The sequence below is a fragment of the Orycteropus afer genome, unplaced genomic scaffold (assembly GCF_000298275.1).
Source record: "Orycteropus afer afer isolate SDZICR_OR568_19922 unplaced genomic scaffold, OryAfe1.0 scaffold00330, whole genome shotgun sequence".
Taxonomy (NCBI): Eukaryota; Metazoa; Chordata; class Mammalia; order Tubulidentata; family Orycteropodidae; genus Orycteropus; species Orycteropus afer.
This window is the reverse complement of record NW_006921917.1, coordinates 2,460,381-2,474,026: the sequence shown is the minus strand read 5'-3', so window position 1 is coordinate 2,474,026 and position 13,646 is coordinate 2,460,381.

Here is a 13,646-nt window from a genome sequence, read left to right as displayed (position 1 = left end):
CCCCACCCCCACCCCCCGCTGAAGGAAACTCTTTGAGATTTATAGTGGGGAGGGAGGGATCAGAAAAAAGGAAAAAAAACACAGGCCATTCTATAGCATTAGGTTTATTCCTGTGTAATTTTTTTTCACAAGCACATGCCAACAAAAGTGCTGTTTAAAAAGTAAAACTCAACGGGATAGGACAAATAGGAGATCTTAATTTCAGATGTGTGTGTGGGATGAAGCACAGAGCTAAGGAACAAAGGCATTGCACATTTTTAAGATAATAAGAGTACATCCATTTATTAATGTTTATTGATTTTTTTTTTTTTTTTTTGATAAAAATCTTCAATTTCTTCATCTTTGGCATTAGTTGTTGCTGTATAAATTTTAACAATATTTGGTATAAAGTTTTCCACTAGGCCTGTCCTTGTTCTCTATCCGAGACTGGATATTTGCATGAGTGGTATGTAAACAATGCCTTGGCCTAAAACCTAGAATGTAAATAGAACATGAATATAGGGTCCAAGTCCTCTTGTGAGGTTCTTTCTTGGACAGGAGGTAGTCATGTTGAAAGCCAGAGCTCTGGTAGCATAGTGCCTAAGGCACTTGACTGCTAACCAGAAGGCTGGTGGTTCAAACCCATCAGCCACTCCTCCGAAGGAAGGTTGGCAATCTACTTCTGTAGTGATACCGCCTTGGAAACCCAAGGAGGGGTCGCTATGAGTCAGGTCTAACTCCAATGGCACATAACAAAAACAACAGTGTTGAAAGCTGCCTGTCCTTAGTAACCACAGCAGCTTCAAAGGATTAAACGTAAATATTTCCCATAAGCTGGGGTTCCTACATGTGCCCATCACTGGGGTAATACAGAGACATGAAAGGTCTCAATTCTTAGGCCTTTGCAGGAACCTTGCCTGCTCATTGGGATAAAATGTACATATATGAAAAGGTAAATGGAAACAGTTTATGATTAAGGCCCCAATACATGGTATTGAAATCTCTACCTTTATCACAAGTCACAGATGGTTTCTTAATGTGGACCTCCTGAAACTTTCCAAATGTGTGTGTGCGTGTCCACACACATGCACATGTGCTTGCAGATGTGTATTTCAGAGGAAGGTGCTAAAATTTTCATCAGATTCTCAAAATGGTCCAACTCAGTCTCCCTAAAATAGCACACACACACACACACACAAATAACAATGTTGTTATTGTTAGGTGCCAGTGAGTCAGTTTCGCCTCACAGGAATTCTATGTACAACATAAGGAAACACTGCCTGGTCCTGCACCATTCTCAGAAGCCAAACAGATTCAGATAATGCCAAGTCCCTTGCTACCTGAATATATTCACTATTTGAAGAGAAGAGAGAAGATCTGGATAATGAGTGATATTTGTCCAGGTCAATTCTTCTGATGCTCCTGTACAGTAGTTAAGTAAAGTGAAATAAATACATAGGTTTGCTTTTAAGGGACAGCCTAGAGGGGTAGATACCAATGTATCATAATGTATCAATGGAGAATGCATTTGGGTGCATGACTGCTGTGGCTTAACTACAAAGGGTTAACTTAAAAAAAAAAAAAAAAAACAGAAGTCTGGAGTTAGTGGTGTAGCAATTCCATTAACTCATCAATGTCTCAGCTTCTCCTGTTTCACATTTTGTCCTCTTCCTCATCACCCTGGCTGCTCTATTTCCAGCCTGTACTACTGCAGGAAGGAAGAAAAGTGGAAGGAGGAAATTATACCAACTCTCTGCATGACAAACAGGATGCTGTTCCAGTTATCTATTGCTGCTTAACATGAGCTATTCCTTTGTCAAGAACATTCCACCCTCCATTCTTCCTTTGGACAAATTCCTGCTCCTTAAAGTCTCTGCTTAAATGTCACTTTCTCAGAGACATCTTCTCTGATCCCTCCAATTATGCACAGTCTTTCATCATGCCCTCTCAGGCTGCCCTGAAACATAATCAAAATATTATGAGTATAATTAGTTCTTGAATGTCCATCTTTCTCCCTTCTTACACTGCAAGATCCATGAGGGCAGGCATCATGTCTTTTTGTCACTGAACACCCAGCACCTACCCACGAGAGTTATTCTCTAAATATTCACAGAATGAAAAAATGTGTGATAAATGTTACAAAAAGCCTAAATACAAAATATCTCAGAAATATACAACAGGAGCACCTAACCCAGTCCTGTGAGAAGAGGGAAGGCTTTCTGGAGAAGTACCATGCCAAAATGAAATCTGAAGGATAGTTAACCAAGTGAAAAGGAAGGTGAAAGGCCACATGGAGGGTGAATACTCCCTACAAAGAATAGCATGTACAAAGGTGAGAGAGAATGTGGAGAGCTCAGAGGCAGAAAGAAGTGCAGCCTGGTGAAGGTTAAGAGATGGGCAACGAAGGGCAGTAAGAAATGTTATGTGAGGCTTTATGAAGCACGTTAAGTTTTTTTTTTTTCTTGTGAGATATAATTCACATACCATAAAATTCAGCTTAAGGGTATTTTATTTTTTTATTGTGATTTGGGTGAATATTTACACAGGAAATTAGTTTTCCATTCAACAGTTCACATATTTTGTTTCATAACATTCATCACAATCCCCACAATGTAATAGCTGTTTCCACTTCCTCCCTGTGATTACCTTTGTCCTGTGTCCTTCTTTTCTGTGCATTCCTGCCCACTGAGCTATCCCCTGTGCAAATGCTGCCCTTCTATTCTCCCTGGTTGATTGTTCTGAGTGTACCTACCTGGTGTAATTGTTCACCTCACTTACTGGTCTATTTTTTGGCTGAAAGTTAAGCCACAGGGGTCAGTTCAATTCCAGGCCCAAAGGGTGTCTAGGGGCCAGTCTCAGGTGTTTCACAGGCTCTATCAAACCAGTCAGCCTGGTCTTTCTTATAATTTTGAGTTTTGTTCTATACTTTTCTCCCATTCGCTCCAGGATCTCCAATTTTAGTCCCTTTCCTAGTGGCTGTCAGTGGTAGCTGGGCACCATCTAGTTCTTATGGTTTCAGGGTCATGTAGGCTGAGGTTTCCGTGGTCCACTAGTCTCTTGGACTATTTCCATGTGTCTCTGATTTTCTTCACTCTTCTTTGCTCAGATGAGGAGAGACCAATTGTTGTATCTTAGATGGTTGCTTGTGAGCTTTTAAGACCCCAGTTGCTACTCATCAAAGTAAGATGTAGAACAATGTTTTTGTGTAGTATGTTATACCAATGGTCTTGATGTCCCCCATGACCATGGTCCCAAGTCCACAGGCCCAGCAATTGCATCCCTCAGAATGTTTGGCTGTGGCTAAGAAGTTATCATAACTTTGCCCTGTTAGCTCTATTATATCTATGGACTTCTTACAGCACCTGCAAATATGTATGTAGAAATACTGTCTGCCAAACTTACTGTATTCCCTTTTGCCTACCCATACCTGATCATTTTCAAGTCTACCTATGTATCCACCTGTAGATTAACGTTTATTACTGATAATACAGTATTGTGTATATGAAAGTATTTATGTTTGTTGTACCTCCTGTGCACCTATCTATGTCATCCATGTTATTGCTCTGGTCACTTGCTTTGGGTACACTGCCTTTCCCTCACCCAAATCAATGTGTCTCTTACCTAGCTAACACTTTTCCCTCCTTTCCCCTTCCACCTCTTGTAACAGAAAATTTCCTTCCATGTGTAAACCTTTCTTTGACTTTTTATAACAGTGGACTCATACAGTATTTGTCCTTCTGTGATTGACTTTTTTCACTCAGTATAATGTCCTCTAAGTGCATCCATATTATGAAGAGTTTCACAGATTCTTCATTATTTTTTAGTGTTGCATACTATTCCATTGTGTGTATGTACCATGGTTTGTTTATCCATTCATTCATTAATGAGCAATTACATTGTTTCCATCTCTTTGCTATTGTGAACAGTGCTGCAATGAACATGGGTGTGAATATACCTATTCATGCCCCAGCTCTCACTTCTTTAGGATATATACCTAACAGTTGGATTGCTGGATCAAATGGTATCTCTATTACCAACTTTCTAAGGAAGCGCTATACTGTTTCCCACAGTAGTTGTACCATTTTATAGTCCCACCAGCAGTGTATCAGGGTTCCAATCCCTCCACACCTGTGCCAGCATTTGTTATTTTCTGTCTTACTTTTGCTATTGTTCCTGGGGTGAGATGGTATCTCATTGTTGCTGAGCATTTTTTTCATGAGTTTTTTGGCCATCTGAATATCTTCCTTGGTGAAGTATCTGTTCATGTCTTTTGCCCATTTTTTAATTGGACTGTTTGTCTTTTTGATGTTGCACTGTTGGAGTTTTCAAGGTTGAAAGGTTTTATGGGGATAATGACATGATCAGATTTGCATTTTAAAAGGCTAACTTGACTACAATGTGGAGAATGAATTGGAGAGGAAAAGGAGTGAGCTGGGGGACTAGCTGACGTTATTTCAGCAGTTCAGGAGAGAGATAAAAGTTACCTGAACTAGATTAGTGGCATTGGTGATCAGAAAAGATGGACTGAAGTTAGGAATGAATTATATGACTTGGTAATTTATTCGATAGGGGTAGTCTGAGGAAGAGGCAAGAGTCGATGACATCCAGGTTTCTGGCTTGGGTGACTAGGAGGATGGTGAATCCACTAACTGGGAAAAGAAATACTGGAAAAGGAATTTGTTTGGGGAGGAAGATGAGGAATTTTTTGTTAGATGTATGAGGTAATAACTTTGGGACATGAAAATAAAGATATTCAAATGTGGTTGGATATATGGGACAAGATGTTAAAAGAGCTCTGAGTTAGAGCTATTAAAAAAAAACAAAACACCAAACCCATTGCTGTTGACTCAATTCCAGCTCATAGCAACCCTACAGGACACAGCAAAACTGCCCCATAAGGTTTCCAAGGCTTACAGAAGCAGACAGCCACATCCCATAGAGCAGGTAGTGGGTTCAAACCACAACCCTTTGGTTAACAGTCAAATGCTTAACTACTGCACCACTAGAGCTCCTTGCTAGAGCTGTAGATGTGGGAATTACTGGCACAGATAATAACTGTAACCAAAGACAAGGATAAGATCACCTCAAGAGTAAAGTGTGATCTAAGCAGAGGACCTGAAACCAGAAAAAAAAAAAAAAAAAAAATCGCTGCCATCAAGTCTATTCCAGCTCACAGTGATCCTCATGAGGTTTCCAAGGCTGTAAATCTTCATGGAAGAAGACTACCTCATCTTTCTTCTGCAGAATGGCTAGTGGGTTCAGTCCACCGACCTGGTTAATAGCCAAATGTTTTAACGACTACACCACCAGAGCTCCTTAAGCAGAGGGTCTGGGAGGGGCAACATTTAAGGACGAAGAAAAGGTGATTCAGTAGGCAGCCAGTGAGGTGGGAGAAACCCAGGAAAATGGTACCATGGAAGGAAGCCAAAGAGTGTGTTTAAGAGGTGGGAGTGGTGAGCAATGTGAATGTTGCACAGAGATTAAGAAAGATGAGAATTTGAGTGTCCACAGATTTAGCAAACAGAGGGTCAATGGTGGCTTTGTTAAAGAAGCCAGGTTGCACACAGTGGCATTGAGGAAGAGGAGGACATAGAGAGGTGCATGGGAGGTACAGACAACAAAGATGAACCCTTTTGCACATACAGTACAGTGAAGGCAAACAGAGATATTCAGCTGGAAGAAGGGTGGACAGGCTGAACTATTAGGTATGTCTATGCAGGGGGGAGTGTGCCCAAGAGCATGTATAGGGTTGGCAGACAGTGTTTCTACAAGTGTATTGGTATGTTCTGTAAGAATTCCCAGATATATAGTAGAGCTGACAAGGGACAAGGTTGTAGTCACTTCTTGGCCACAGCCAGCTACCCAGAGGGAATGAGTAGTTGGACCTGTGGGTACAGGACCACAGTCACATGGGACATCAAGCTCAACTGGCATAACATACTAGACAAAACATTGTTCCACACCCTACTTTGGAGAGTAGTGACTGGGATATTAAAAGCTTGCAAGCGACCATCTAGATGCAACGATGGGTCTCTCCTCATCCAGAGCAAAGGAGAATGAAGAAAACCAAAGATTCACGAAAACAATTAGTCCAAGCAACTGGTACACCATGTGATCCTCAACCTATATGACTATGAGACCAGAAGAACTAGATGGTGCCTGGCTACCACTGTCAACCACTTAGAGGGTGATCTATGTAGGAGATCCTGGATAGAGTGGGAGAACAATGTGGAACAAAAGTCAAAATCATTTGGGAAAAAAAAAGGGACCAGGTTTGCTGCTCTGGTAGAGCTTGATGGAACCACTGAGACTATGGCCCCTGGCTTCCCTTCAGGCCTGGAATTGAAACCACTCCTGTGGCTTTCAGCCAAACAAAAGACAGGCAAATGAGGTGAACATTTACATTAAGTAGATATACTCTTTCGAGAGATTAATCATGGAAGAACAGAAGGGCTGTGTATGCACAGGGAGACAGCTCAGGGGGCAGGAGTGCATGGAGGAAAGGACACAGGGAAGAGGTAACTATGGGGAGGAAGTAGGCAGGGAGATTTTGCATTGTGGTAAATTGTAGTCAATGTCATGAGACAAAGTGTATGTGAGGTGCTGTATGGAAAGTGAACTTGCTCTGTAAACTTTCACCCAAATCACAATTAAAAAAAAAAGAAGAAGAAGAAACCAGAAGCCAGGTTGCAGTTGGATGACATTTTGTAATTGTAGTTCTAACAGGATTTTCTTTAAAATTCAATTGCAGAGGAGAAGAGGTTTTGGGCCATATAAACATGCACAAAATACTTACCTTCCTTTAGATTCTATTTCTTTAATTGTAAAATAGGAATAATATAAATAAATTATTGTTGTATGCCACTGAGTCTATTCTGACTCCTAGCAACCTTATAGTACACAGTAGAACTGTCCTATAGTGTTTCCTAGGCTGTAATCTTTACAGGAGCAGATCACCAGGTCTTTTCTCCCATGGAGCCACTAAAACAAAAACCAAACTCACTGTCATGGAGTTGGTCCTGACTCATAATAACTCCTCCTTGGGTTTCTGAGGCAGTATCTCTATGGAAGTAGATTGCCAGTCTTCCTTCTGAGGAATGGCTGGTGGGTTTGAACTGCCAGCCTTCTGGTTAGCAGCAAATGCCTTAAGCACTACACCACCAAAGCTCCTACAGAACCACTAGTGGAGCTGATCCTTCAGTTAGCAGTTTGCAGCCAAGCATTTTAACCATTGCACCACCAGAGTTCCTTAGAAATAAATAAGGTGGCACTAAGAACAACAGGCATAAAACATAACATATTCTAAACAGAAGCTACATTATAGTTCTGTTGAGAGTATTACATGAAATAAGGCACAGGAAAATGCCCAGTGCTAGACAGGGTCTTTGAAACAGACACTCTAAACAAAACAAACAAAAAAGTTTCCCTTTCTTGCAATATATACTCTTTATTTAATAATGAATGCTTAACCTCTGGGATTTCCTGAGATTTGGTATTACTCAGCATTCAGGTACCATCTGATTGGAGAATTAGCAGACTGTATCTGTGTTGAACATAGATGTCCAACCTAACAACAGTGTTTGTACCTCCAGGAGAATTAGGTTGAATTCAGTAAAAAGTGGGTTTTTTCTGGTTCAGATCATGCAGAGTTGAGCTTATGTAAAGTGGGGGAAAGCAAGGAAATAGAGCCAACTATTGGAGCAATCAGCTCTTTGCTGCTTATGTTTAAGGTGTTATTCATAACTCATGTTGTGAATCCTCTCATTTTGGATTCAATTTAAATGAATCTCTCAAGTGAGAAATGACTATATAGTAAATTTGTTTGGAATAACAGCTACCAATTACTGGCTTTATTATAGCCAGTGCTTTATGTAGGTCAACTTGCTTAATCCTCACCATAACCATGTAAGGTAGACATAAATACCCCTGATTTGCAGTTGAGGAAGATGAAACGTGAAGGGTAAGTAGCTTGCGCAGGGTCACAGTTAGTAAGCAACAGAGCTTGGATTCTAGGTGCTACCTCTCTGACTCCAAAACCCAAATTCCTTCTCTGTGAAGAGTGTGGTGCTACAGGAAATCTGAAACTAAAAAAAAAAAAACTTTGTTATTTGGCTCTGAAATAAACTTTAGGAATTTCATGGTTTTAGAATATATAGAAACTTTAAAAATTAATTTACTAATTATATCTAATTTAGTCTGAAATTAAAATGTCTCTCTTTGCATGGAGAGATAGATGGTGAAAGGGCAAGATCAAGTGGAAGGGCAAGAGGAAGCCAGTTTGGGGTTAGTGTTTACCATTACAAATCCATACCTTGAAAGACAGTTAATCAGCTGGGAAGAGTGTTGGAATGATTCTGCTGGAAAAACTGGGGTTTGAGAACAGATGGAAGGCAAGGTTATTTCTAATTGGCTAGCCAATAAAAATTATCAAGAAACTGTTAAAAGGCAATGTCAAAAGGAAACAAAAGTTTGGCTTTTTAAATTTTGTATAGGAATATTATGTTCAGTTTTCATTATAGTGGTCAGTCAAAGCTGATCTAAAAGAAACTGGGAGAAAGTAAAAACAAAGATTTGAAGCTTAAATCTTTTTTATTAAGGTATTCCCTTACTCAATGCAGGGTGGGGGAAAGGATTTAGCTAAAAGGTAGCAATAGTATAATTGAAGGATTTTTTTTTTTTTAATTTTTAAAATTGTGACTTGGGTGCAACTTTAGTGTAGAGTAAATTGGTCTTCCTTTCAACAGACCACACATACTTTGTTTTGTGACATTCACTACAATCCCCACAATGCAACAGCACTCTTCTCACTTCCTCCCATGCCCACAACTTCCCCTCCTCCTTCCTTCTTATCTCTCCTGCCTTCTGGGTAAATGTTGCCTGTCCTCTTGATCTCACATGGTTGATTGCTCTAGTAAGTGCATACCCTCCTGGTATCCCTTATAGACCTATCTATCATTTAACTGAAAGCTGAGCCACAGGGTTGAGTTTTGTTCCTGGCTTGAAGGGTGTCTAAGAGCAATAATCTCAGGGGTTCCACCAGTCTTCATCAGACCAGTAAGCCTGGTCTTTTTTATGATTTTTAGTTTTGTTCATATTTTCTCCCACTCTATCCAGGACCTCCTACTGTGATCCCTTTCAAAGCACTCTGCAATGGTAGCTGGGCACCACCTAGTTCTTCTGGTCTCAGGGTCATGGAGGCTGAGATTTACATGGTCCATTAATCCTCTGCATTAATTGTTCCCTGTGTATCTGATTTTCTTCACTCTTCTTTGCTACTGATGGAGATAGACCAATGGTTGTACTTTTAAGATGGTACTGTGCAATATCAAGGAAAACGAAGACACAAAGAGGTGCATAAGAGGTACAGACAACAAAGATAAACACTTTTACATATACAATACAGCACTATTAGTAATAACAAACATTAATCTATAGGTAGATACAGAGGTAGACAGGTTGAATGATCAGGTATCTCTAGGCAAAAGGGAATACACCCATCACCATACAGAAGGTTGCCGGATGATATTTCTAACGTACGTATTTGTCTATGCTATATATATATATATATAAAAAATGCACTGCCATAAAGTTGGATGCAACTCATAGCTACCCCTCCTTGGGTTTCCAAGGCAGTATCACTACGGAAGTAGATTGCCCAACCTTCCTTCTGAGGAGTGGCTGGTGGGTTTGAACCGCCAGCCTTCTGGTTAGCAGTCAAATGCCTTAGGCACTATGCTACCAGAGAATGTCCATATAAATTGAACCCACTCCTGTGGCTTCCAGCCAAGCAAAAGACAGGCATATGAGTTAAACATGTACCTGAGGTAGATACACTCCTTGGAGAGAACAATCATGGGAGAAAGAAGGGCTGTTTATGCACAGGGAGACAGCTCAGAGGGCAGAAATGCATAGAAGCATGGACACAGGGAAGAGGTAGTTATCGGGAGGAAGTGGGAGGGAAGCTGTTACATTGGGGTAAATTGCAGTCAATGTCATGAGACAATGTGTGTGTGTGAACTGCTATATGGAAAATGAATTTGCTCTGTAAACTTTCACCCAAATCACAATAAAAAAAATGTCCATATAAATAGAACTAATAGTTGGCAATGTTATGAAACTTCTTAGCCACAGCCAACCATCTTGATGGAGTGAGATGTTGGACCTGTGGGCTTGGGACCATGGTTGTGGTGGACATCAAGCTCAATTGGCATAAGACACTACACAAAAACATTGTTCTATATCCTACTTTGGTGAGTAGCGATTGGGGTCTTAAAAGTTTACAAGTAGCCATCTAGATACAATTGGTCTCGTGTGGAGTAAAAAAGAATGAAGAAAACCAAAGACACATGGAAATAATTAGTCCAAGGGACTAGTAGACTATGCAGACCTCAGCCTATATGCCCATGAGACCAGAAGTACATGGCGTCTGGCTACCACTGCCAACCACTTGGAAAGGGATCAGTGCAGGAGATCCTGGATAGAGTAGAACGATGTGGAACAAAATTCAATCACGAAAAAGACCAGGTTTGCTGGTCTGATAAGAGCCTGGTGAGACCCTCGAGACTATGGCCTCTAGTTACCCTTCAGGTCTGGAACTGAACTCCTGTGGCTTCCAGCCAAACAATGGACAGGCATAAGGGTGAACATTTACACCAGATAGATAAACTCCTTAAAACAATTAATCATGGGAGATCAGAAGGGCAGTAGTTGTACACGGAGATAGCTCAGGGGGCAGGAATGCACAGGAAAGAAGGACACAGAGAAGAGGTAACTAAAGAGAGGAAGTAGGAAGAGACCTGTGCATCGTGGGGGATTGCAGTCAATGTCATGAAACAAAATGTGTATGAACTATATGGAACATGAATTTGCTCTGTAAAATTTCACCTAAATCACAATAAAATTTAAAATAATAATAAAAAAGATGCTATTGAACAGACTAGATAAGCTCCTTTAATTGAGAAGACATATTGAAGTACATGGCTTCTTCTCCAGGTATTCTTCCATAGCTCAGAAATCTAAGTATTTCTAAAAGGATGCCACATTATCATATCAAGCTAAGCACACTTAGAAACAAACTCATGCCCCCTTTAAGCCAGCTTCTTTCTCAAGTCCTCTGATTTTTACAATAACACCCAATTCCTATGTCATCATATCATCTAATTTTCTCTTTTTTTTTTTAATCAGATCCATCACAGTCCAAGAGAATGGAAAGAGGCTGGGTATAATGCCTGTTCTTTCAACAGCTCTGACTGTGGACAAATTATTTAACCTCACTTTGCCTCTGTTTCCTTGTCTATTAACACAAAGATTATTATAGTTTCTATTTCATGAGATTACTGGAAGGATCAGTTGAGTTAGTACATTTTAAGTAGTTAGGCTAGTTGATGGATAGAGAATAAAACACTCAATAAAGATTAGCAATCATCATTATCTTCTTCTTGAAATTTTATTATTTTGTTGCTGAGAATATACCAGCAAAACATACACCAATTCAACAGTATCTACATGTACAATCTAGGGACACTGATTACATTCTTTCAGTTGCACAACCATTCTCCCTCTCCTTTTCTGAGTTGTTCTTCTATCATTAACATAAACTCAGGTCCCCTAAGGTTACCATCTAATCTTTTGAGTTGTTACTGTCAATTTGAGCCCGCATAGATAGCTCTTAAAAAAGCATAATGCTCAAGGCAGGCCTTTTTACTACTTAAGATAAACTGGTTTTAAGAAGTCTTCAGGGGATAATTATGGTTTAAGGTTTAAAGATTATCTCAGGACAGTAGTTTCAGGGGTTCATCCAGGCTTCATGGCTCTAGAAATGTAGAGTCCATGAGAAGTTGAAACTCTGTTCTGTATTTTTCCCTTTTTGATCAGAATCTTCTATGGAATCTTTGATCAAAATGTTCAGTAATGATAGCTGGGCACTATCTAGTTCTTCTGGTCTCATGGCAAAAGAGGCAGTTGTTCATGGAGGCAATTAGCCACATAGTTCACATACTCCTCCTTCCTCTGTTGTTTCAGGTGAATAGAGACCAATCGCTGTACTTTAGATGGCTGCTTGCAAGCTTTTAAGACCCCAGGTACTATGCAATGAACTAGGAGGTAGAACAGAGGCACTAAATACGTTATTAGGTCAATTAACTGGGATGTACCATGAAACTATGACCCTAAACCTCCAAACCAACCAACCAAATCCCATGAGATGTTCGATTGTACATAGCCTCAGCAGTTACTCTTTTTGTTGCTGTTGTTGTAAACATATCTATCACACTAATTCAACTTTGCTAGCTTTTTGCTAATTCAACTTTTTACAAGTATACAACTTACTGAGAGCAATTACAATAATCTGCTGTGTAACGCTATAGTTAATGAATGCAGTTTTTCCATTACTGTTAACTCCCTTTTCCCCCTTTCTTCCTACACCTGGTAATCACAAATAAACTTTGGTCTCTATACATTAGCCTTTTCTTTTTATATAAGCAAGGTCATACAATATTTGTCCTTCTGTGATTGACTTCACTCACTCAGCATATGGCCTTCAAGTTTCATCCATACTGTAGCATGTAGCAAGACTCCATTCCTTCTACTGGCTGAGTAGTATTCCACTACATGTATGTACCACATTTTATCTATTCATGTGTTGATAGGCATTTAGGTTGTTTCCATCTTTTGGCTACTATGAATAGTGCTGCAATGAATCCCAGTGTGCAAGTTTCTTTTTGAGTCTCTGCTTTCAAGTCTTTTGGGTATATAACTAGAAGTGGAATTGCTGGGTCATACTGTAGTTCTATTTTTATTAAAAAAATAGGAACCACCACACTGTTTTCCACAGCAGCTGTACTGTTCTGCAGCCTCACCAGCAATGGAGAAGGGTTCAAATTTCCCCACATCCCTGCCAACATTTGTATTTTCTAATTTTTATCTTAGCTGTACTACTGGGAGTGAAATGGTATCTCATTGTGGTTTTGACTTGCATATCTCTGATGGCTAATGAAGTTCATGTGTTTGGTGGCCATGTGAATGTCCTTGTTGGTGAAATGTCAGTTCAAGTCCTCTGCTCATTTTCTGATTGGTTTATTTGCTTTTTGTTGTCAAAATATTGTATGTGGTTATTTCTTGTTGACATACAGTTTACAAAAATATTCTTCTCCTAGTCAGAAACTTGTCTTTTCATTTGTTTGGTAAAATTTTTTCATGAATAAAAGTTTTTCATTTTCATGAAGCTCAGTTATTTTGTTTTTTGCTGTTCATGCTTTGGTTTATTAATCCATTGTTGAAAGCTAGGCTTGACAGCATTGCCCCTAGAATTTTATGGTTTCAGTGCACATTTAGGTCCTCAATCCATTTTGAATTTGTTTTTGTGTATGATGTGAGTGAGGCGTGGATCCTGTTTGATTTTTCTAGATGTGATAATCCAATTTTTCCAGCACCAGTTTTTGAAGAGACTCTTCCTTCCCCATCAAATAGACTTAGCACCCTTGTCAAAAATCAGTTGACCATAGATGTGTGAATTTATTTCTGTACTCTCAATTATATTCCATTGGCTTCTATGTCTATTGTTATACCAGTACCAGGCTGTTTTGATTACTGTAGCTGTATGTTGTTGTTGTTATACACTGTCAAGCTGTACAGTATGTTTTAAAATCAGGAGGAATGAGTTCTCTTAC